At 46.6% G+C, this 25,203-nt stretch overlaps 1 protein-coding gene and 1 long non-coding RNA gene across 5 annotated transcripts in view; one reads left to right on the top strand and one right to left on the bottom strand.

The window, feature by feature from the left end:
* The first annotated feature begins 1,257 nt into the window (after positions 1-1,257).
* PXYLP1 (2-phosphoxylose phosphatase 1) overlaps positions 1,258-25,203 on the top strand; it is a 71,044-nt gene continuing 47,098 nt past the window's right edge. Inside the window, exons 1-2 of one of the 4 annotated variants that reach the window (XM_042955840.1) lie at positions 1,258-1,341; positions 20,342-20,464. The gene's annotated coding sequence lies outside the window, so the exon portion shown is untranslated. Of the gene's footprint in view, positions 1,342-1,855; positions 1,901-18,117; positions 18,177-19,538; positions 19,555-20,341; positions 20,465-25,203 lie in introns of those variants that run through there. The other 3 variants (XM_042955842.1, XM_042955841.1, XM_042955843.1) reach the window with 3 other exon arrangements.
* LOC122230142 lies at positions 16,208-19,364 on the bottom strand. The gene is made up of 3 exons (XR_006207299.1): positions 18,917-19,364; positions 16,696-16,908; positions 16,208-16,467 (listed from the first exon to the last, which is right to left on the bottom strand). It is a non-coding gene; the product is annotated as an uncharacterized LOC122230142 (long non-coding RNA).

The raw sequence follows: 25,203 nt of genomic DNA, 5'->3' as shown, positions 1-25,203 counted from the left end.
GCAGGAAGGAGCTCAGGACAGCAGGGCATCAGGGGACTAGGGTGAGAAGAATGCCTTCAGGGGAGGAAGGCATCCTAAGTGGCTAGGGGAATGGAAAGGTGAGACCACACAGGTAGATGGGGTTGAGAGCTTGGAACAGAAGACTTTGGTGCAGGAAGTGCTGATGTGAGATAGGAAGTTCTAAGCAGAAAACCAGAGAGCAGGCAGAAACATGGGTAAGATATCTGGGTGTACTGTGGATTTAGGAGCCCTCAATACACGAGTGAAAGAAGAGGCGAAGTGATGAGCTCCTCCAGAAAGTGCATCTCAAAAGTAAATAGTTAAACAGCAGTGTCTATTTTGCTCAAGGCCAGTTATGCTAGGGCACACAGGGGTCATTGACACCAAAAGCCTGACAGTCACAGTTGGTGAGATCATCACCCACAGAGAGAAATCGTGTAGAAATTCCCTCCAGCTGGAAGCCAACATTGGAAGAAATGACCCCACGAATGCATTATCACATCAAGTTCAACCGCATGCCTTGAGGCTAACAGCGCGTTACAGATCAGTTTCAAGTAGCTCGCTCCTAGGAAGCCACGGGGTCGGGAGAGGGTGAGAGAGAGGCCTTGCGGGACGCCTGCAGGCCATCCTGAGACCCAGCAGCCGCAAGTCTAGAGTTGACCTACAGGGCCGGATGTGGTCGGTGCCGGAAGAGAAACGTGAGGAAGGCTGAACGAGGCGGGGGCATGGTGGCGAGAACCGTGGGTTTGGGTCCACGCGTCAGCAGTGACCCGGCGGTGGAGGATCCCAAACACGCGTGCCCAACCCAGCACCGGGATCGGGGCGGTGCCTAGCCAGGCACAAGGCCCAAAAGCACCCACACTAGGACCCGGGGCGAGTCTGTGTACCCCGGGCTAGGCGTGCGTCCGCGTAGTCTGATCCCAAGTCCGGCTTTGTGAGGCGCGCGGCGACTCTGTGTGCATGTGGCTGCGGTCCCAGTACACTCACGGTGCCCGTGACCGTGGCTTAGGCACGCCGGAAGCTTGGTGGACTGGCCTGTCTCTGGGGGCTCTTTGGCCCTCCAGGGTCAGCATCCCCTCCGCAACCCCTTCCGCGCGCTTCTCCCCGCCGGGGCCGCCCCGCATCGGCGTCTCAGGGGCGGAGCTCGAGGGCGCCCGGCGCGGGGCGGGCCGAGCCCGGCGTGGGGCGGGGCCAGCAGGGGGCGCTGCGGCATGCTGTGCTGCCCCGAGGTCGGTGCACGCAGCCCTCGCCTCCCCCCGCAAAGGGCTGAGCAGGCGGCGAGTGCCGAACCGGGCGCGCAGCGGCGGAGCCGGAGCCGGAGCCGGGCCGGGACCATGGACGGTGAGTGGCAATGGTCCGGGGCCCGGCTGGTTGTCTTTTGGGCTGAGCGGCGCGGAGGCTCGGAGCGGACAGGCGTCCCACGGTTGAGAGCCCGAGGGGATCCTCGGGACGCGCCCAGGCCGGGACGACGGGACTGAGTCTCCGGTGGGAGAGTGGGGCTGGGGCGGGCTTCAGAGCACCGGGTCTGAACCCCCCGACTGAGCTTCCTCCTCCATTCCCGCTCCTTCCCCAAACCCCAGACCCCGACTCGCTGTTTCTCCCCCAGGCCACCCCGGCCTCCGCCCCGCCGCCCCCTGTCTCCAAGCCTCAGCACCCTCTTAACTCTGCCAAGGATTCCGGCGCCCTCTCCCGAGCCCTCGCCCCCACCTCCCTCAAACCCGCTGCCTCGGGCTTCCTCCACCTCCAGCCCGTCGCCCCTCCGGCCCCGCCTTCCTCCACCGCGTCCCCGCCCCTCCAACCAGCTCCCGCCCGGCGCCCGCGCTCCTGCGCCTAATTCCAGCCCCAGCTGGACCTCCCAGGATCCCAGTTCCCGCGGCGCTTCGAACCTGCTGGTCTCCAGGTGAGAAGGCGGCGGCAACTTCTCCGCGGCCTTTCTCGGGGGTGAGGCTGGCACCCCCGCAGCCGCCTGCGCCTGGCGCCTGCGGGAGTCCCGGGGCCCCGCCGAGGAACCGCTCCGCGCGCGGGCTGGCGTGCCTGGGTGCTAAGGTTGGGGCTGCGTGCTCCAGATCCCACGGCCTTGCTTTTGCTCGTCTGGAGCGATCTAATAACGAAGCCAGCTTTGTCACACACCAGAAATGGAATTGGCTTAGAGCAGGTTGCTTTCTTTGTGGCAGCAGCGGTCTTTCAAGTTGTACCTGTGGATGGTTCAAGGATTAGCGGTGCAGGAGGACGTGGAGCCATATTTTCCCGCTTCTCTGGGCGTTCGGAGGCTGCAAAGGGGTCCCCCCGGGGAGCGAGGCTCTCACCGCCTAAGTGGCCAGTGCCTTCGCGGGAAGGCGAGGATGCTTTGTAGGCTTTCAAAAAGTAAAATCAGGAGAGATGTGAAATTAGATCGATGCAAATGGGGAAGCGTGGGGTGGATGGCCAAGGGGGCCTCAAGAAGGCTTCATAACTTGGGGACATTTGTTGCCTATGATGCGGAGGGCCCCCGGTGAACCCGAGTATAGAGCAGACCATGCCCAGCCTAGGCTTACAAACGTGACGTGACTGCAAACGGAGCTTGGCAAACAGTTCCTTCTCCTTGGAGGTGTTGGTGCTCAGCCTGGACATCTGTGGGAAGAGAGTTCAAAGCAGATGGTTTGAAAAGCCTCGTGTTCCCTAGAGAGGGGTGGAGATGCACTGGTTACAGCCTGAAAAGCCAGTGCCTGAATCTCCCCGCATCCCTTCTCCTGGCTTTCCTTAAGTCTTGTTTTAAATTAATTGCGCATTTCAGAGAAAGGACACATAGGGGATACTTCTCTTTCAGGAATTAACTCCTGGCCAGTCCACCCTCACTAATGGTTGGGAGGCTGCTGTGGGGCACCAGGGACAGGATGGGTCACTGGGTCTCTGAAGCCTAGGGCTCTGAGCATTTGTGAAACTTGCAGTATCCATAAGTTGTTGTTGTTGTTGTTGTTGTTGTTGTTGTTGTTGTTTTTCTATTGATTGGCCTGAATAGTAATTAGCTCAATATTCTTTCAGCATTGAAGAGTGAATTAATGAGTAATTAGCCCAAGGTCACACTGGGACTCAGTAGGCTCCCTCTAAGTGCCCACAAATTGCTGAGGGCACCTTCTTAGTCCTCATCATGCTGTTCAGTGGTGAGTTGTTGACTGTCAGATGCCCCACTAGCCAGGAATGCCTTCAGCGGGGACCATCTCTGTCAGCACGCAGCCTGGCACCCTCTAAGTGATAGGTACTCAGTGTTTTCTCTAGTAAACAAAATGGATCCCCCTCTTGAATCTAGTCTGAGTCCATGACTCTTGTTTTCCCATTGTGCTGCACTGTTTTCAAAATATTGTCCTTAAATTCATCAATTTTTTAAAAAATGCATCCTGTCACTGGAGACAGACTCCTTTTTGTGTTTATTTGGGAGCAGAGCACTCGGTTTATGGGTCAGGCTCTGATAGCTGGGTCTCTAACCTCAGTGGGGACTCCAGAATTTCCGTGAAGGAAATCAGCTGTCTTCAGCCTAGAATTGGGGTGAGGGGGTGATGGGCACTCTGGGGAGCTAAGGCTGTTTGCTGAGGGGTGAGGCCCTCGCAGCTTAACCTGTAGGGCCCTGAGTTGTGACTGAAGCTCCCCCCGCCGCATCTCTCATCCATGTCTATAATGGGAAGGAGCACTCAGGGAGACCAAGCAGTGCTTGAAGAGCCCTGCCGGCCGCTTCAGATTGCACCATCTTTAGTCCAGTGGGTACTGTTCACCCCAACTTTCCCATGGAGAGCTGGGAGCAGTTTCTGGCAATGTGGTTTGTGGCTCTGTTGGGGCTGGTGGTTTAGGATGCGGTTTCTGTTTGTTGGAGGTGGCTGTTACCCACCAACAGGTCAGCAAAGTCCAGCTCTTCTTCCTCTGTCAAAGGCCGGCCCTGAAGAATACGACCAGAGGCGGAGGGGGTGGGAATGCCCCGTGCCACCTTTTTTCAGGAATCCCGCAAGGCTGCCATTCAGAATGTTACTTGGATGTGGGAACCGGCACTGCCCACAGGTTAAGGGTTGTCATGGGCTTATCTTTCTTCCCCAGACTGTCTCAGTCTCCAAGCCTGGCTCCTACCCAGAATTCCTGCCGCTGAAGATGAAAAATCTGTTTTGTAGAGGAGGTTTAATTAATGCCTGCGGTTTGTGAGTGAGACAGGGAGGGAGGGAGAGAGAGGGCAGTGGTGCCTAGTCTCAAGGTGGGTAAGGAGAAGGATGGGAGAATATCCAGGGTCCTGGAAAAACAGCAGGAGTAGACTTCAGCCCCAGGGCATTGCCCTGGGACAGGGCTTTTGGTTGGTGGATAAGGATGTATGCCCACATTCTGGGATAGGGGTTACCAGCAGGAGAAGAGTCACTGAGATAGGAAAAATAGCTCGCAGTAGCCTGAAATACGATTTGTTGGGCTCACTGTTCACCTTTCCAGAAAACCTTGAAGGACAGCTGAGAGCTGGACTTAGCACAGTGAGAGTGCAGAGCTATTTTAAGTTTTTGAATGAGGGTTGTGCTGGGCCCCTTTGGAAATGGCTTGAGTGACATTAAGCTGGGGTTGGCCCTGGGGAGTCACCTCACACCTGCGATACTGAGGGAGAGAGCCCAAGAGAGTGGCAAAGGAGAAGCAGCTGGCAGAGTCTGTGTGCTGCATTTAGGGGTGAAGAAGAGGCAACAGCTGCTTTCTGGTAGGATGGTGGGCCTTTTGACAGAAGCAGCCTTCCAGGGACCTTTGTTTTAAATGTTTTTATTTTATTTTTGAGAGAGCATGTGCGCATGCAGGGAAGGGCAGGGGGTGGGGGGGTTGGCTGGGAACAGAGGATCCCAAGCAAGGTCTGCACTGACAGCTTTGGCACTGACTGCATTGAGCCCAGTGTGGGGCTCAAACTCATGAACCTCAAGATCATGACCTGAGCCAAAGATGGCCCCTCAACTGACTGAGCCACCCAGGCGCGCCCCCCCCCACCCCACCCCAGGCACCCTTCTTGAACCTGTTGGGCAGCCTGGCAGATGGAACAGGGCCTGCTGAAGCCCCCCTCCCCGCCCAACCTGCAGATCCTGGAAGGCAGCCACGCACGAGGAGGCACCTGTGAACCGGGAATGAATTGCGGAGTCTGCTCTGAGTTCCAAAGGCAGGAGGGTCAGGATTATTTAACTGGACCACAGACTCCAGCCTGCTAGCCTCCACCCCCAGAAGGCTGCTGTGAAGGTTCTTGGGCCTTGGTTAGGGAAACCCCGGGCTTTTGGAAGGTTACAGTTCAATCAGTAATGAAGAGAGGAGCAGTCCCAGGAGCATGGATGTAGATAAGTGATTGAAAAGGCATTGAAAAACTTGGAGGGGCCTTGAGGAGTAGTTCCTGCAGCCAGGGGTAGCCTTCAGTGTGTGCTCTGGGCTGGGTCATCCATGCACCTGCCCTCCCTTCCTTTGTCCCTCCCTCCTCCTCTCCTTGCCCAGTCTCATCCTTCTGTACTGCAAACCTCGGGGAGCTGCCTCTGTGCTGGCACCCTGGGGTAAAAGAGAATTGGGGTGACTCAAACATCTAGTAGTAGCAACTAAGAACTTTAAAATTCTGTTTATGTTTGCCCACTTGCCTCCCCAACTTATACATTGATGTTTCTGTATTATGGGGCATCCTTTTGTCATGTGCTTACCACTCTGGGCCTCTGTGTGTAACCGACTTCCTCAGAGAGAGCTGTAATCAATAGCATGGAAACCAGAGCTTTAAAAAACAAACAAAGATGAAAATTATTGCACCTGGTTTTGACAACCCCTTCCCCTCCTCTCTGCTTGTTTGTGGTTAAAGTCATAATTTACACCAAATTTACAAATAGTTTGAATACTATTTGTCCTACCACTCAATTATTAGGAGACCTGTCTTTTCCACTAACAAAACCATAGCTTACTTTCCTAGAACTACCTCATTCTTGGATCCCGTACCGAACTTTAGGCCTTCAGAGATACAGCCATATCATTTTGAGCTTTTAAACTATAAAATAAGCTATAAAATAAAATGAAGCCCTTGCTTGCTAATTTTGTCATCTAATATGGGAGAATCTGAAGTTAGAATAAAACATGTTACTGCCTTGTTAACTCTTTATGCTTCTAAAATGAAAGAAGCAGTTGGATTAAGGTGGAAGAACGTTATTATGGTAGAAATGTCTGGAAACTCAAAAATAATAAAGGAGGGACACAGTCTTACAGAAATAAACTGTTAAATTTTAAACATTGTTACTAAAATGTGCAGAGGTATAAATAGGAATTTGTATAGAAGTATAAGCAAGTATAGAATTTTAATGAGTATAGATAAGTATAGAAACTTTAGTCAGTCATTTTGTTGAAATATTTAATTAAGTATTTAATATTATGATCATACATTATTATGCTTATGCAGTACCTTACCATATAAAAATTTTTTTTTAATGTTTATTCATTTTTGAAAGGGAGACAGAACACAAGCGGGGGTGGAGCACAGAATCTGAAGCAGGCTCCAGCCTCTGAGCTATCAGCACAGACAGAGCCCGACATGGGGCTCAAACTCCTGAACCTTGAGATCATGACCTGAGCTGAAGTCAGATGCTCAACTGACTGAGCCACCCAGGTGCCCCAGTACCTTACCATATAAATAGGCAACTGAGCCTGTGATCTTAAGTCCTTCCAGCAAGTCTGGGATCTTAGAGATGAGGAAATGGGACCACAGGGTGTTTCAAAAGGCTTCTCCTAGAATGTAGAACTCTTGAGAAGAGAAATATTATGTAAACTTAGGTATTCCTGCTTCAGTTGCTTGATAACCAAATGTGACTACATAGTTATTTGAAAATTACAGGTAGTCTCCTGCTTAGGGGTAAAAGTGGGTATTGGTTTTCTTTAAAATGTTCTGCAGGTCAAATAGACACAACCAGCATGTGATCAGCACCACCAGAAACCTCCTGGAAGGATTTCTCAGGGTTTGTGTATGTAAGAGGTTCTCTGCTGATGACTTCCCAGTACTAGAGTACCTGAAGACCTGTGTATTCAGCATAGTACAGTAGTGAAGAGTATAGACTCTGAAGCCATTCTGGCTTGGAATCCTGGATCTGTCATTACTAGTCTTGTACACTTGGACAAGTTACTTAACTACTCTGTGCCTCAGTTTCTTCATTTGTAAAATTGAGATGATGATAAAAATTGAGATGCTATTATTGTGAGGCTAAAATGAGTTCGTACATGACGAGGACTTGGAACGGTGCCTAGCACATGATATGCTTTAAAAATGTTAGCTGTTGGGGCACTTGGGTGGCTCAGTCGGTTAAACGTTAAACTTAGGCTCAGGTCATGATCTTCTGGTTTGTGAGTTTGGGTCTCGCATTAGGCTCTGTGGTGTTAGGGCAAAGCCCACTTGGGATCATCTGTCTTCTCCCCCCCACCCCCTCCGAAAAAAGAGAAATAAACATTTAAAAATAAATACATTTTTTAAAAGTAAAAAAATGGTAGCTGTTATTACCATTCATTCATTCCTTAAAAATATGTTTTTGGTGCCAACCAACCTCACCAAGTTGATGGATATAGGAGAATGGACAAGACACACATAGCCTGTCCCAGTGGAACAGAGGACTTGATGCTTAAGTTCACAGGTGAAGGACCTGAATGGTAGTGCAGACATTTCCCAGACGCTCACCTACCTCTTCGCCACCTATTATGATCATGAGGGCCTAGGGCAGGCCTATGAAGGGTTGACCGTGGCAGGGGGTGGAGCTTATTATCTTGATCGGGTACACTCAGGTGTGATGTTGCCTTGCCCGCTGTTTAAGATATGCCCTCGATTCACAAGCACATGCTGGTGGTTAATGTTTTAACTATCACTCTTGGCCTCAGGTTGTTAGTGGGAAGTGTGATAAGAGACTGTAAACTCAGTATTTACTCACCTGCTTTGCCGGCACTGCTCTTGGTCCTGGTGGACAGCATACTGCCCTGACCACTGGTTCAGACTGGTGTTTCCGCAGCCCTAAAAGCCCCCCCAGTACTGTGAGAGACCCAATTCTGAGTGAGCAATAGCACGGCTGCTTAAGGGTGGCCGGGGGATTTGCACTGGGGCAGAAGGCCAGACCATCATGCTTCCTGTATCTGCCATAGTCAGAACCTTCTGGACGTGAAGATCTCTGGTGGACTGTATTGATAGGCTTGGATTTAATAACTGGTTCTGGAGAATGGAAGTCCTCACTTGCTCTGTGTGTCCTACAAAGAAACTCCCACGTGGAAGCCTGCCCAGCTAGCTAGCGCCTGCCATCACGGCCTGGCGCAGGCCTCTAGCCATGGACTGCGGACCGGAGAGCCCGTGATCGCTGCCTCAGGAACTTGAGCGCTTCTGCCTTGTGTGAATGTGATTGCTACAGCCTTGGCTTCACACTGGAGCACTTCGTGTTAATGTGTCGCCTGTCAGACTGAAAACCTAATACCTCTCTTAGTGAGGAGCCTGCTTTTATTTGTTTTTGAACTACTGGAATTTGAAGTCAGGGAGATTTTGTCTTTTTTTTTTTTTTTTTAAAATACTTGCCCCATGCTTGGAAAATAAAGAAATGACAAAAAATGTCTTTCACTTTTAAAAGCCATTTATTTGTATGCAGGCAGAACTGAGTTAAGCAGAGGGGAACCTTTCTTTAGTTTCCACGTGGTTCCCCAGGTGCTCTAACTTTTCTGGTCTTGGTTGCCTCACGATTTCCCAGATGGGGTCATCTTTTGTCACCAGTTTGTCTGTCTCCATTACAGTTCCTAATGGAAACCTAGACCTGAAAATCAAAGCTTGGATATTTATGGTTGAAGGTCATCCCACTGACAGTTGATTTTTTTTCTTGTTGTTGGCTCCGTCTTCAAGGTGAAAAATAACTCTTGTCTTTGAGAAAGGCGTATTTCAGGAGATGCTAATGTCAGGCAGGAAGATTCAGGTATGTCTGCCTCGTTCTTGGTTCATCTAATTTCCATGTTAGTAGCATATGATTTTTTACTGGTGCATCTTGCTCTAATGACTGCTGATTATCTTGGAACAGCTGCATTAATTGATGGTGTTTAACAACTCAACGTACAGTAAGTAATTGCAGTTGGCTTGGCTGAGCAGAACAGGTTCTTTTTTACTGGCTTTTTAGCTCAAGGAGTGTTTTTTCTGTGTGCTGAATGCCAGAAAGGGAGTTGGGGACGCTTTGCCCCAGTGCCTGCCCACAACTCAATGCTCACACTCCCCTGGGACACTGCGTGCCGTCCTAGCATCTTTTCCCACTGCGTGCACATTGTCTTTGCACGGGCCTGTCTCCTCAGCTTGACGGGGAGCTCCTGGAGGCCGGGGCTCACATCCAGCACGTCTCTCTGACTCTTCAGCCCTGAGCACAAGGACTCTCATGGAATATGCCTCAGGAAAGGTTGGGTGAATGAATGATTGGCTGGTTGCAAATCAGTCAGGTTTGCTTTTAGCTGCAAGTAACAGAAAGTCCTACTTTAGTGGTTTAAGCATATAATGGTTTCTTTCTTTCATGTAACAAGATGTCCAAATGTAGGTGGTTGCTAGCATTAGTTTCAACAGCTGATGTCTGTCTGGACTGACATTTCTGTTATTTTCTTGGCCTGTCCTTCATGATGGAGAGATGACTACGGCAGGAAGGAGGCGCCAGCCACACTGGTACCTTTGATCAGGAAAGCAGACGTTTTCCCCAAGACACTGAGCAGACTTCCCCTGACGTTTCACGTGTCACATGACCAGTCCCAGTTTAAAGGGCCATGTGACTATTTAGCAGGGCACACTGTTGCCAAGAATCGTTGGGTGGGCTCACTGCTAAACAAATAACCCAAATATGCTTAAAGACTCAAATATGGTAGACATTTACTTTTTGCTGACAGAAAATCCAAAATGGCTGTTCCTAATTAGTGGGGAGTTCTCTTCCAACAGGTGATTAAGGGACCCAGGCTCTTAATTCTGCCATGCTTGTTTACATCAATCAGAAGAGGAGGGAGCCTGGAGGATGGTGTGTGGGAGAATTTTATGGGCCAAGCTTGGAGGTGGTGAATTAATTCCAGTGATATTCCATTGGCAGGGGCTCAGACACATGGCCACACCTCCTGGAAGAGAGGCTGGGGAATGTGGTCCAGTGCCTAGGAAGAAGAGGAGTTGGGTTTTATGATTAGCTGGCAGTCTCTACCACACTGTCCCTCCCACCCCCGCCCAAATCAGAAGTCTCTTAGCAAGGAAGAAGGCATGAATGTTGAGGGACAACTAGGGGTGTCTGTCCTAGAAGGAAATAGTGTGCTAAGAAGGCTACCTCCCAAAATAGTCTTCATTTCCAGATCATCTGTCTTAAATCCCTGCTTCTGTTCCTACCTTTCGGAACTGGACCAGAACAATAGAAGGTCCTCATTATCCCTGTTTCTTGACCCCAGGCCTGTTCTTAACAGCTTTAAGGGAATGAGTCATAATTGATCCCCCTCGGCAGTTGAAGATTACCCCACGGGAAATGGGATTCAGCACCCCTAGGCCAGAGGAGTTCTGAGCCTTTGAGACCTTCTTGCCAGTGAGCCTTTCAAGTGCCTCCACTCACCTAGCCTTCCAAAGTTTCTCTTCCTCTTCAGCCCCCAGCCTAGCCCACCCACATCCGGAAGGGAGCAAGGGATGCAGCACAGAGTGACCCCTGCTTCCCACTCAAATGATTTGAGAAATCTTTTCCCAGCCACTTCCTGCTAGTTTTTCTCTGTAAACATTAATAAATGACCCACTTATCTACTGAGTTAAAGTGTTTTGTTCCTGTTCCGTTTGTGGTAGGTTTCTGTGACACGTGTTTCTCCATCCACAGTATCTTTCTTGGTGCCCTTCTTTACTCCCTCCCTTCCTTTCTTCCCACACACACCTACTGAGCCACCTGCTGCTTCCTCAGCTCTGTGTTCGCCCAGCCCTGCAAACAGTAGGCGGGGAAGCTGACCTGAGCCTGTGTGTTGACGCATATGATGGGAGGGCTGTGGTCGCCCAATACTGGGGGGCCTCACCTAGCATTGGGGTCAGGGAAAGCTTCTAGGAGGGGCTGCCTTTTGCGCTGCATTTAAGGATGAGTAGGAGTTAACCAGGTCAAGAAGGCACTTGGGCCAAGTGAGTGGGCACAGACACTGAATTACGAGAAGGGGCATGTGGCGGTTGGGGGAGAACGGTAAGTCCAGTGCGCCAGAGTTGGGGTCCAGCACTGTGGTCATTTATTCGTTTAACAGAGAGCTGTGAACGAGGCAGATAAGGTCGCAGCCCCAAGGGAGCTCAGGGTCTGGGCTGGAAGAGGGAATGAGGCTGTAGGGGAGGGTGGGCGGGAATCCGAGGTGGGCTTGGCTGCTGTCCCAGCCACTGCCCTGAAGGGTTTGCTGTTGGAGGCTGAGCAGGATGTGGGCCCACTGACTGTGCTGTTCGCCTCTCCTGCCCCGTCCCTCTGTTTCCGATTCATTTCTGGTCCTGTGCCCGGGCATTACTCAGGCCATGGAAATAGAGCCTGGCACAAGAACACCAGCGTGTAGTCGGTGAGGAAAGTTGAAACTGTCATCACATATCAAAGTATATACGCCAGCTGGATTTTTGACGGAGCGCTTTCTCGGAGCCCCAAGGATGAGGTCCTCAAGTTGGTTTACGATTTTTTTCCCTCTCCTTTCAACTCCTACCAATACTTCTGGCTGCTTGGCTCAGAATATGACCTAGCTGTGTCTGTTACCCACCCTGTGAACACATTGAAATCTGAGGTTTGCCCTTGCCGTGGGCTGGCCTGTTGGGAGAGGCCGGGTCACCTCTACGGGCCCACTGGGTACTGCTCCATGGTCCACGAGGGTGTCCCTCCAGGCAAGGACTACGTGAGCACCCCCTGAGAAGGGAACTGTTGTCACCAGCAGGCAGGTCTGCTCAATTCCCCGAGGAAATGGGGGCTGTCAGCTGCCTTCATTGTGACGAATGGCCCCAGGGTGCTTTCCTTCTTTCTCTCTACCCATCCCTGTTCGTTATGGTGGAATTGATGGTGCTAGGGAGTGGGGTGCAGAGAGGAACTTTTGTGCTAGTCTGAGCCCAGGGCTGAATGTATGGCATTGTGTTTCCAGGTAGGGAAATCTCAGTCCATAGAAGGAAACTCCACCAGCCCCATGGTGTCTACTGGGTGCCTTCTTGGTGCTAAAGGCTGTAGGGAATATATAGTAATAAAATGAGAAAAGGAGGATCATTACTACCTGTGATGTGATTTATAATAAGAAATACATGTTCATTCATCCCTGTTTCTGGCGCAGACCCCCTAAACTGTGCTGGGACCCAGGAAGGTGTCTTTTGTTATGTTAATGAAGTGATGGTTTTTGAAAGCCCCCAGGTAACTAAGGATGGGGACCGGTTGCTGGGAGAACCAGCCTGTGATTAGAAGGTTGGAACTTTCAGTCCCATCCCCAGACCTCCAGGGAGGGGAGAGGAGTCGGAGGTCAAATCAGTTGTCAATGGCCAACGATTTAATCAGTCATGCCTATGTAATGAAGCCTCCATAAAAACACAAAAGGACGGGTTTGAAGAATTTCCAGGGAGAGCACTTGGGGGTGCGGGAGACTAGCACCCTGGGAGAGAGCATGAAAACTAAGTGACCTTTCCCACATGCATATTTTTCCCTGTGCACCTCTTCCATCTGACTATTCCTGAATTCTGTCCTTTTATAGTAAACCGGTGATCTAGTAAGTAAAATGTGTCTCTGGGTTCTGTGAGCCACTCTAGCAAATTAATTGAACCAAAGAGGGAGACAGACCTCCAGTCAGAAACACAAGGGACAACCTGGCTTTGCCATCGGCCTCTGAAGTGGTGAGGGCTGGGGGGAAGCTGAGCCCTTAACCTGTGGACTCTGACGCTATCTCCAGGCAGGTAGGGTCAGAATTGAGTTGAGTTGTAGGACACCCAGCTAGGGTCAGAGAACTGCTTGGTGATGTGCGGGGGAAACCCGTACATACGCTAGACTTAGGTACGGAATCCTTAGTACCCTAAGTGCAGTCCCTTCCACAACCCCAGAAAGTGGGTGATTTTATATTCCGCTAGAATATAAGCTCTGTGAGGGAAGGGATTTTGGACTACTTTGGTCACTGCTGATCCCCAGCTTCTATAACTGTGCTTGGCGTATTGCAGGGGCTCAGTAAATATTTGTTGAGTGAATAATCGAATCACCATTTACAGGTGAGGAAACCAGCTCAGAGAGGTTAAGTAACTTGCCTGAGGTACTGCAGCTGGTAAGCAGTGGAGTAAAAGGCCCGGCTCTCAGTCCCAGGGAGGCACCATGAGCTGTGACTTGGGGTCCCAGCCCCATTGCCCTTGGAATGTGGGCTCCTTCCAGGGTAGCCCTGGAGGAAGGCCTGCAGCCTGTCTGGCTGATACTCTGCCCAAATGCAGCACAAGCTTGGCAGAAGCTAGCATTTGTATGGTGACGAGCCGCAAGCCCCCAAATGTCAAAGCCGGCAAGGTTGTCTGCATTCTTGGCTGCCAGTGCCTTGCTGTAAACTCAAGGGTGAGATGTATATACAGGAGTGTATCTGTCAGCTTCTGAGTGATGTTTCTATGTTGCCGCCTTCATCCTGTCAGGCGTGTGTTCAGGAACCTTCTGTGGCTCCCTCCTCCTACAGCAGCCTAGTCTGGCCCCACTCATTCTCCACCCTGTTCACTGATGAGTGACTGCATAAAACCTGTCATCAGTCAACAGTGTAGGGAGGGTGGATTCTGCCTCTGCATGTGTACCACTGTATACATTATTTATCCTCCTTGAAATGCCTGCTCACATCAGGCATGCCCACTAACATCCTACCTGCCCTTGTAGCTTTCGCAGTTTCTGTCTCTTCCTTAAAGCCCCATCTGACCATTTAGCACATGTCCCCTTCCCTAACCCTGTAGCCTCAGTCTATTTATATAGTGCATTTCCTAATGGAGTTCCTGGAGCCCTGGTTTCTTTGGGTATGATGGGGCTTCTGCTGAGTGGGGCGCCAGACCCCTCCCAGTAAACTATGATTTTATCTTTCTTACGACATCAGGTTTCATGTTGCATTAGTTTTGAAAGCAGGTACTCTTTCAAAACCACTGGTCTCTCAATAGCTTAGGTACCTGCCTTGTGACTTCTTGTTTAACATTGTTTAAAAAATAATTTAAATAGGGGCGCCTGGGTGGCTCAGTTGGTTGGGCGTCTGGCTTCGGTTCAGGTCATAATCTCACATCTCGCAAGTTCAAGCCCCGCATTGGCCTGTGTGCTGACAGCTCAGAGCCTGGAGCCTGTTTCGGATTCTGTTTCTCCCTCCCTCTCTACCCTTCCCCCACTCTCACTCTCTGTCTCTCTCTTTCTCTCTCTCCCTCCCTCTGAGAAATAAATAAACATTTAAAAAATTGTTAATTTAAATAAATTCTACAGCTTTCTTTTTTTTCTGATTTTAAAAGTCATAAATGTTTAAGAAAATTTGGAAAATGCAAGACTATAAATGAGAAAAGAAGTCTTCCAGGATGCTACCACCTGCTTCAAGAGTTGTAAACCAGTCTTTCACCCTTGCAGTTGGTTTCAAAGCAGAGTAAAATTACTGTAGTCCCAGCCATAACCACTCCTAACACTAAGGGTCTATTTTCTCTTTCCAGGGTTTCTTTAAGAATTGTCACTTTTATTGATTTAAAAAAATAGCACTAAAGAGTATAACAGTAAAAAGTCTCACTCTTCAGCCCTGTTTCAGATGACTCAGTCCAGTTTTGTAATGTATCTTCTTTATAACGTAATTGAGCTCAAACTGTATATGCTGTATTATAGCTTGCTCCTTTGACTTAACATAACATTTTCTGTCATTACTAACCGTTTGTTATTTGTACCATAACACACTGTAAAAACAAAGCATTAAATATGTCAGTAAATATTGAAAAGTCCACAGTAGAGATAACCACTATTAACTTGGGGACTATCTCCTTCCACACCTTATTCTGTAAGTTTACATGTTTTCTTAAAATTTCCTGGTATATGTTGAGTTGTGCAAATGTTTGTTTTACCTTCAGAGACACCTATACAATAGATAAGCACTGTATCTATTATGCTGCTGAAATAGAGAACAAAGGCAAAAGAAAAAAATTAAATTTCTTTACAGTTTAGAGCCCATTGACAAGTCCTTGACACGGGCAGAGTGACCTTCCTGTAGGAGCTCAACCCCCTCGATGACGACACTTTGCTAAGGGCAAAAGGCAACCTTAGCTTAACAGTGGCCTCACCTCCAGGATCCTGTAAGTCTACGTTAACATATAAAAATTTCCTTGGAAACTTCCTTTATCTCTGCTCCCCAAGATACATGTTAGCAGTCATCCTCCAAGCACATGGCCCACAGATATGCATCTAAAGGGTCTCATGACTAGGGTTTTACTAGACAGTAGTAAAGGACCTTTTCCTAACAGCTAGCCTCTTAAGGTCCTGGAAACCTTGCTTCCAAAATTCCTTAGAGACTTATGCTATCCCTAACCCTCTCTTAATCCCAGTACAGCTCTTCCAACCCATAGGCCCTATCCCCATGCTTTACTAAAACCTCCTGTTTGCACCGAAGAGGATTCAAGAATTCTTTCTTAACCATTCACTCCGAACCCCACCATTTCCACATCACTGCCACTTGCACACTCTCTCTCATTCATTTTTCACTTGGCAGAATCTGGAGGTTTGTCCACATCCACACCTAAGCCCATCTCTTTCTCCTTTCCCGTCCCTTCCCTTCTTTTTTTAAAAGATTTTATTTTTAAGTAATCTCTATACCCAACGTGGTGCTCAAATTCACAACCCCAAGATCAAGAGTCACATGCTCTACCAACTGAGCCTGTCAGGTGCCCCCCTCTTTCTTTTTAAAGGCTAAATCCTGTTCCATTATATGAACAAACTGTAATTTTCCAACCATTTCCCTCTGGGGTACATTTCAGTTTTCAAATTTTTATATTTATTCTTACTGCTGCTTTATATACATGAATAAACATTTTTGGGGATTAGATATCCAGAATCCAAATTCCTGGGGCAAAAGGTATGTGTGTTTACTGTTTTAATGAGACCACAGTTCTTCTTCACAAATACTGTTCCACTTAACCCTCTTACCGACAGTGTGTGAAAGAATGTATCCCCCCCCCCCCACCCATTGGGACTAACATCCACTAGAGATGGATGATCTTTTTATTTTTTTGCCAATCTGAAGGGTGAGACATACGATGTCATTTTTAAATTTGTATTTCTTTCCATCCAGCTTTTCCAAGCATATACATACACACATTAAAAAAAAAAAATTGGGTCGTGCAGGGCATGGCTCTGTATCCTTTTTTAGTTTTTCACATTAAGTCACATTAAAATGTTCACATTTTCTGGGTCATTGCATGGTCTTCAAAAGCTCACTTGTTCAGGGGTGCTATTTCACTGAACGGTGCAGATGACCTGGAATGTTCTTTATCTTAGTTTATTTAAGTCCTTAATCTCCAGCAGCCTGGGGAATGACAAGTAATAGAAAAGAAGGGAAAGCAGAAGGAGCACCTTCTGTGGGGGATTGTGGGATCTGCCCAGGAAATGAAGCAAATTAAAATCTGAATTAGATGTTTGCTCAGGGGCTCATCCCTTAGGCATTTGGCAGGGAGGTGCCTAAAGTAAATATCACCATGAGCTCTTGTTTTATAGGGACATTGAATACTATCTGTTAAATATTAAGAAGCTTCACCTGTTTTGTGTGCTCCATTAAAAGTGCACAGCTTTGTTTGTTGTTGTTTTTGTTGTTGTTGTTTTGGATAAGGAGATTATGATGCTCCCAGAGCATCTCACATCGGCGGAAACATCCGGGAGGCAGGGTGGTGTGAGGGACATCGTGTTGAACTGTCAAGTCTGAAGAGTTGGCTTCAGATTCCGGCTCTTCCCCCGACAGCTGTGTGTAAACCTGAAGAAGACACTCAGACCAGTTCCCGGGGGTCTGTGTGGTGTGAATGACCACGGTGTGAGTGGCTTTGGACAGCCTGATGGAGGGTAGGCTACTAGTTAGAGGCCAATTCTAGCTCAGTATTATTGAGAACAATAAAAATGAGCACCGTCTAATAGCAGGATGGTATCATAAAAAATAAATATATGGTCTTTGCCCCCCAGTTCAGGGCACACAGCTCCTGGAACACGGAATCTCCAGAGTGCTAAGAGTATCTTTTAGGTGCTAATGACTGCTGGTCTGGGGGTCAGGAGAGGGGGTTAGATAAGCTTCTGGATGGGAGCTGGTTGCCTGAAAGGCCAAAGCACCGTTAGAGGTTTGGACTTTAAGCCCCACCAATGGCCTATGATTTAGTCCGTCATAGATGAAAGGAGACCTCTATAAAAACCTCTAAACAGCGGGGATTTAGAGAGCTTCCGGGTTGGCAGCACATCCGCGTGCTAGGAGGGCAGCATGCCTGGAGAGAGCATGGAAGCCCTGCGCCCTGGCCCCACACCTTGCCCTGTGCATTCCTTCCATTTGGCTGTTCCTGAGTTGTATCCTTTATATAATAAATCTATGGTGACAGCAAGTAAAATGTTCTCCAGTTTTGTGAGCTGTTGTAGCAAATTATTGAACCTGAAAGGGGGAAGGGTTGTGGGAGGCCCCACCTCTGACTTTGTAACTAGATTAGACAAAAGTGGGTAATTTGGGGACCCTGTGCTTGTAACTGGCATCTGAAGTGGGGGCAGTCTTTGGAACTGAGTCCTTCAACCTGTGGAGTCCAACACTAATTTGGGATAGTCGGTGTCAGAATTAAATTGTAGGACACCCAGCTGGTGTCCACAGAGTTGGAGAATTGGTTGGTGTGGGGAAAAAAAAAAAAAACAACAACAACGTTTGGTGTCAGAAGTATTGTGAGTCAAAACAGCTGAGCTGTATATGTTACCAGTCTCCAGAAATGTTCTGACACACAGTCAGCCAGGTCTGTGCTAGGCTTTGTCCACCAGAGGCACGCTTGTGAACAGACCCTATCGCTGCCGTAGGGTGGTTTGTAGTGAGTCCCAGGAGACAGCCAGTCAGCTTTTCAGTGTAGTTGTTTGATTATGTACTAATAGTCCCGGAGAGTGTCCTGAAGGAGAGATACAGAATGACTTGAGAGTGTCAGACAGGACCCTGATCTAGACAGGGGAGTTCAAGGGCAGCTTCCCTGAGAAAATGATCTTTGAGCTGGGGTCCGAAGGCTGATGGTGAGTTAGCTATGTGGGAAAGGTGGAAGGGCAGAGGAGAGATAGCAGCCTGCTGGCTGGGGAAAGGCAGAAAGGATGGATTGCCGGTGACTGTAGTGAGCCTCTCCTCTGCACATTCATCTGTCCATTCAGCCATCCAGCAGACATTGATTGATTACCTGGGCCAGGTACTGTTTTTGGTACTGAGGACAGAAGAGTAGGGAGCAAGACAAAGTCTCTGGCCTCATCACTACTGCTGCGTAAGAAATCATCCCCAAATTTGGTGACTTAAAACAGCCATCATTTCACTGTTATCCTCATGGTCTGGAGGTGGACAGGGCCAGCTTGTGTTTCTCACGCGGGTCTCTCACAGTTATGCAGGCAGTGGGTGGTCTAGAATCATCCAGATATTCCCTGACTCACATGTCTGATGCCTGGGCTGGGAAGCCTCAGTGGCTGCCTGGGTGTCCCTGTCTCCGGGTGGGCTCTCACATGGTCGCTTCAGGCCTCTAAAGCAAATGGTCCAAGAGAGAGCAAGCCAGATAGAATCTCATGGACTTTCCTGACCTGGTCTTAGAGGTCACACAGCATCATTTCTGTCCCATTCTATTCACTAAGGTAGTCCTGAAGCCTGATCAGGGGAGCTAGAACTCCCTCTTGATGGGAGATGTGACAGAAAACTTGTAGATGTGCTCCAGAACCACCACACCCTCACCTTCTGCTCCTCCTAGCTTCTTATCCTTGGCTTTAAACCTACCCACCTGCCTCAGCTCACCAGCGTCCTCCAGAGAAGGCAGTCTTATGGCCTGCATCCTGGCTCCAGCATGCCCCTTGGGGGTCCCACCTTCTTCCCCTGCCCCAAATAGCTCCAGAAAGGAGAGTTTTCTTCATCTCCTTTCTTGGTGGGGGATGGGGTGGGGGGTGGTTGGTGCCTTTTGTGGACTCGAACCCCAGGCATCTACCCAGCTGACCCACCTCCTAATTGGGTCATCAGAGGACATGCATGGACACAGGCACCAAATCCCCAAGGAGCAAGGCTGTTTTGTGGGGCTCAGAGATGGCCAGGATGACTGGTAGTCGTACCAGTGAGCCCGGACTGACAGTGAGCCTTGTAGGCCTTGGGCAGGGTTTGATCAGCATCCTAAGAGCATTATGGGAAACTGCTAAATGGCCAGAGTTTTGTTGACCACCTTCCAGGAGGATTATAGAAGACAGTCCTATGATCTCACTTACACGCGGAATCTTAAAAAAAAATGAGGTCATAGATATAGACAATAGATTAATGGTTGCCAGGTGGGGGTGGGGCTGGACAAAATGGGTGAAGGAGCTCCAGAGGTACAAAATACCAGTTATAAAATAATTAAGTCATGGAGACGTAATGTACAGCATGGTGACTATAGTTAGTAATACTATATTGTGTATTTGAAAGTTGCTAAGAGTAGATCTTAAGAGTTCTCGTATAAGAACAAAATTGAACTATGTATGGTGATGAATATTAACTATGGTGAGGAATGTTAACTAGGCTTATTGTGGTGATCATTTTGCAAAACATACAAATATTAAATCATTATGTTGTGCATCTGAAACTAATATAATGCTATATGTAAATTATACCTCAGTGAAAAGAAGACAGACCTCTGGAAAGACAAGATTTTGCATTATGTCTTTAAGTTAATGTTAGAATTATTTATTACAAAGGACTTTCAGTATGTTCCTAGTTTCAGAAAAGGAAGCATAGATCTCCATCCTGATTAAACGAGTTATAATAACACCAATGATATGGCAGTCTGTGGTCAGTTATCATAAGGTAGGTGGGCAGAGCCAATCTTCCGTAGCCAACAGAGTTCACAACACTGTCAGCTGAACAGAGTTTACAGCAAACATAACTACCATTATGATGTCCTGTAACACCCAACAAATAGTGCAACAGTTAACAATCAATAGTGCCCAAGTAATAAAACAGCAAACCTTGGAAGATGACTATTAAAACAAATCTCTAAATGTTACAGGATAGGTCTTTGCTCTCTTTAGTAGACATACTCAGAAACTCAATGTAGAAACTTATTTTAATGATGATAATACAGAATAAGTATTGGTTCATTTAGCTTACGTTTGTGGAAACTGATACGTAAACAGAAGTCATCTATTTATTTGTTTGTTTTTTTGTTTGTTTGTTTATTTTATAGAACCCCTAGTGATTTACAGGTAAGTATGGCCTGCTCTGGAAAACTTGAAAGGACCTACCATCCTCCGAATGACATCTTTGTTGCAAGACCTCTACTTGTCTCAGCTTCAAGTTAGGTTTCAAGGTAAGTACCATATTCCAGATGACAGAGTGGTTTTAAGATGTAAATGACCAGGTCTCTCCCGAAAATGTTGCTTGATGATAAGTTTATGGGGCTAACCCCAACCTGCACATTTATTTATTTTTTTCTTTTTCCAACCTGCACATTTAAAAATTCCTAGAAAACTCTTGCTTTGAGAGAAAAAAAAAAGATTTTATTGGTATATTTTCAGATGGTAGCAGACCAAAAATGGAAAGGAATTAACCATTATTGAGCTATTATTGATAGGGTTTTGGAGTGGCGGTAGGGTCCGGAGCGTATGGCCAAGAAAGAAGTATTAAGATGTCTTTGGCTCAAAAAGGTGATTTTATTAAAGCATGGGGATGGGACCTGTGGGCAGGAAGAGCTGCCCCAGGACTGTGAAGAGAGACTGAGGTGGTAAAGTTAAAGGAAGTTTCCAAAGGGACCTTGATATGGTAAAGAAGATTCATGGATACTGGAGGCCTAGCTATTGTCAAGCGAAGGTTGTTTTTCCCCCTAGCAAAGTATTAACATGAAGACAGTAGGGAGTTCCTGGAGAAATGTCTTACTCTGCCAGCCTCAAGTATTTGTCAGTGGGCTGCAGGTTATAAGGAAATTTAATTTTATCTGCCATTTCCTTCTGCCTTTGTTTCCCACATCATTATGGTGTTTTATGTATATTGGTTTAATCTTATTCAAAAGCCTATATATACAGATAAGTATTAGTGTTAAGCTACTGTAACGAATTCCCGAAGTTCAGTGGCTTAACACAATACATTATTTTTCCTTTATAAAAACAGTCCAGTTTGGCTCCAAGATGGCGGTATTAAGGATGGGGGTTCGTGAAAGTGGTGGGACCTCTGCTCCACCCAGAAATTTGGGGACCCAGGCTAGCGGAATCCCCACCTTCTATAATATGTTGTTCCTAAGTGTTTTTTCCTCTTTTCTTTGGATTACTTTATTTTTTTCTTTAATACTGCACATTTCTGTTTATTCAGTATCAAGTCCTATCCTATCTTCTTTCCTTTCCAGTTGTGTTGAGATATGATTGACATATAACATCGTATTAAGGTGTACAACATAATGATTTGATATATGTATATATGTATGTGAAATGATCACCACAAGTTTGGTTAACATCCATCTCCTCAACTATTTATAAGTTTTTTTCTTGTGATGAGAACTTTAAAGGTTTACTCTTTCTGGGGTACCTAGGTGGCTTAGCCATTTGAGCGTCTGACTCTTGATTTCGGCTCAGGTCATGATCTCAGGGTCGTGGGATTGAACCCCGCATGGGGCTCCCCACTGAGCATGGAGTCTGTTTAAGATTCTCTCTCCCTCTCCCTCTGTGCCTCTTCCTCACTTGTGCAAACTTGCGCTCTCTCTCAAATAAATAAAAATGAAAAAAAAAAAAAAAAACAAGAAAAAAGATTTACTCTTTCAGCAACTTTCAGGTATACAATAGAATATTGTTAATTATAGTCACCATGCTATCCATTACATCCCCAGGACTTATATATCTTGTAATCAGGAGTTTGGACCTTTTGTTCACCTTCACCCATTTCCCCTACCCCATCCCTGCCTCTGATAACCACCAAACTGTTCTGTTTCTATGAGTTTGGTTTTTTTTAGATTCCACATATAAGTGAAAACATAATGCTTTTAAGGTCCAGCCATGTTGTTGCATATGATAGGATTTCCTTCTTTTTTTGATGACTGAATAATACGCCATTAATCTTTTGCACATTTTCTTTATCTGTCAATGGACACTTAAGTTGTTGCCACATCTTAGCTATTGTAAAAAATGCTGCTATGAACGTGGGGTACAGATATCTCTTCAAGATGCTGATTTGGTTCCTTCAGATATATACCCAGAAGTGGGATTGTTAGATCATATGGTAGTTCTATTTTTAATTTTTGGAGAGACCGCTATACATTTTTCTCCAGTGGCTGTGCCAATTTACATTCCCACCAATGGTGCACAATAGTTCCCTTTTCTCCACATCCTTGCCAGCACTTAGTATCTCTTGTAAAATAGCCATTGTTTTGGTAATAGCCATTCCAACAGGTGCAAAGTGATATCTCATTGTGGTTTTGAATTGTATTTTGTATTTCTCTGTAGATTAGTAATGTGGAGCATCTTTTCATGTACCTGTTGGCCATTTGTACATCTTCCTTGGAGAAATGTTCATTCAATTCCTCTGCACATTGGTTTAATTATTTTTTTGCTATCAAGTTATATGAGTTCTTTATATATTTTGGATATTGATCCTTTATCTGATACATGATTAGCAAATATTTTCTCCCATTCCATAGGTTGCCTTTTCATTTTGTTGACTATTTCTTCTGCTCTGCAGAAGCTTCTTAGTTTGATGTAGTCCCACTTGGTTATTTTTGCTTTTGTTGTCTTTGCTTTTAGTGTCAAATCCAAAAAGTTATTGCCAAGACTGGTGTCAAGGAGCTTACCCCCTGTGTTTTCTTCTAGGAGTTTTATGGTTTCAGGTCTTACATTTAAGTATTTAATCCATTTTGACTTGATTTTTGTGGATAGTATAAGATAGGGGGTTCCATTTCCTTCTATTCCATGTGGCTGTCCAGTTTTTCCAACACCATTTATTGGAGACACTGCCCTTTCTCCATTGTATATTCTTGGTTCCTTTGTCATAAGTTAATGGACTATATATGCATGGGTTTATTTCTGGTATTTCTATTCTGTTCCATTGGTCTCTGTGTCTGTTTTTATGCTAATACCATACTGTTTTGATTACTGTAGTTTTTGATATAGTTGTTTTTTTTTTTTTTTTTTCAACGTTTTTTTTATTTTTATTTTTGGGACAGAGAGAGACAGAGCATGAACGGGGGAGGGGCAGAGAGAGAGGGAGACACAGAATCGGAAACAGGCTCCAGGCTCCGAGCCATCAGCCCAGAGCCTGACGCGGGGCTCGAACTCACAGACCGCAAGATCGTGACCTGGCTGAAGTCGGACGCTTAACCGACTGCGCCACCCAGGCGCCCCTGATATAGTTTAATGTCAGGAAGTGTGATCCTTCCAGCTTTGTTCTTCTTTCTCAAGAGTGCTTTATTTGGTTGTTTTGTTTGTTTTTTGTGGTTACATACAAATTTTAGGGTTGTATTTCCTATTTTTGTGAAAAATGTTATTGAACTTTGACTCTGTACATTGCTTTGAATAGTATGGCTATTTGAACAGTATTCATTCAGCTGATCATCACAGAACATCTTTCCGTTTATTTGTGTCTTCTTTAGATTTTTCCATCAGTGTCTTAGTTTGCAGTATACAGGTCTTTCATCTTGCTAGTTAAATTTATTCCTAGGTATTTTATTCTTTTTGATGCAATTATAAACAGGGTTGTTTTCTTAATTTCTCTCTCTGAGAATTTGTTGTTAGTGTATAGAAATGCAACTAATTTTTGTATATTGATTTTGTGTCCTGCAACTTTACTGAATTCACTTCTTAGCTTTGACAGCTTTTTGGTGGACTCTTTAGGTTGTTTATATATATATATATATAAACATATATATATATATATATAAAAATATATCCTGCAAATAGACACCGTATTATTTCTTGCATCCTAATTTGGACGTCTTTTATTTCATCTTCTTACCTAATTGCTCTGTGAAGGGCTTCCAGTACTATGTTGAATAAAAGTGTGAGAGTGGGTGTCCTTTTCTTGTTCCTGATCTTAGAGGAAAAGCTCTCAGCTTTTCACTATTGTGTATGATGAGTACCATTGACTTTGAGGTTTATGTTTAATTACACCTTTAACCTAAGCCAAATCAAAGTTTTGGAGCTTATAACAGCGTTAGTCTCTACTCCATTGGAAGGGAGCTTGGACCAGATAGCAATTCAGCTTTCTTCCCGAGCTAAATGCCTGTGATTCTGTGTGACAGTGTTCTTAGCTCTGTTATTGTAGAGTTTGTAAGTGCAAAGGAGCTCCCTAAAAAAGGTTGAGAGCTTATTTTGAGATATGGACCAGAGAATCCTTGGGTCTCAGGTACATGAAGGGCTCCTAGAGGTCACTCACATCAGCCCCCCCTCCCCCCCCCCACAGCATTGCCAGCAGGTGGCTGCCCACACTTGACCCCCTCCTTGAGCAGGAGGGCTCATTCTGTACTGATACTGATGCTGCCAAACCCCCTCTGGACTGTCAGCAGTTTTCTAAAACATATTTCAAGGGCATGGAGTTCCTGCCCTTGGCAATGGCAGTGATTGTCTACAAGGGACCTGGCACTCCATGCCTCATCATGATCAAGTCACGGAATGAGCCGGCAGTGAGCCCAGGGTTTAGTCAAAGCTCTGTCAGTAAGCGTGCTTCTAGCCTGAAAAAAAGCCCTCCTTGGGCAAAACCCCTTGATCTGTGGCATGCATCAGTGCTCTCACTCACGAGCCTGTCCAGAACAAAATCCTGTTTCTGTGTAGTATTGTTAACACAGACAACACAGCTTTCAGAAAGCAGAAGTGGCCTTGGCAACCTCCATTTCCAGGTGTGCCTGATTCACGTTGCACAGCTGTGATTCTCAGGCCCTTGTAAGCTCTTTTTATTTTCTGCCTGTGAAATTTGGCTTTCACCACGCAAACCTTCATTGTAGGCTTGTATTTCTAGTTTTTCAGCCTTGCCTATTTAATGTTCTGTGCTTTCCTTGACATTTTAACAAACTTTTAATTGACACAGTTTGCTTGCAAAATAAAAAAGAATCAGCTAGCTGTATTTTTAACGTGG

This window comes from Panthera leo, chromosome C2 (assembly GCF_018350215.1).
Source record: "Panthera leo isolate Ple1 chromosome C2, P.leo_Ple1_pat1.1, whole genome shotgun sequence".
Taxonomy (NCBI): Eukaryota; Metazoa; Chordata; class Mammalia; order Carnivora; family Felidae; genus Panthera; species Panthera leo.
Note: the sequence above shows the minus strand (reverse complement) of the source record. Positions and strands in the feature narration are given on the sequence as shown.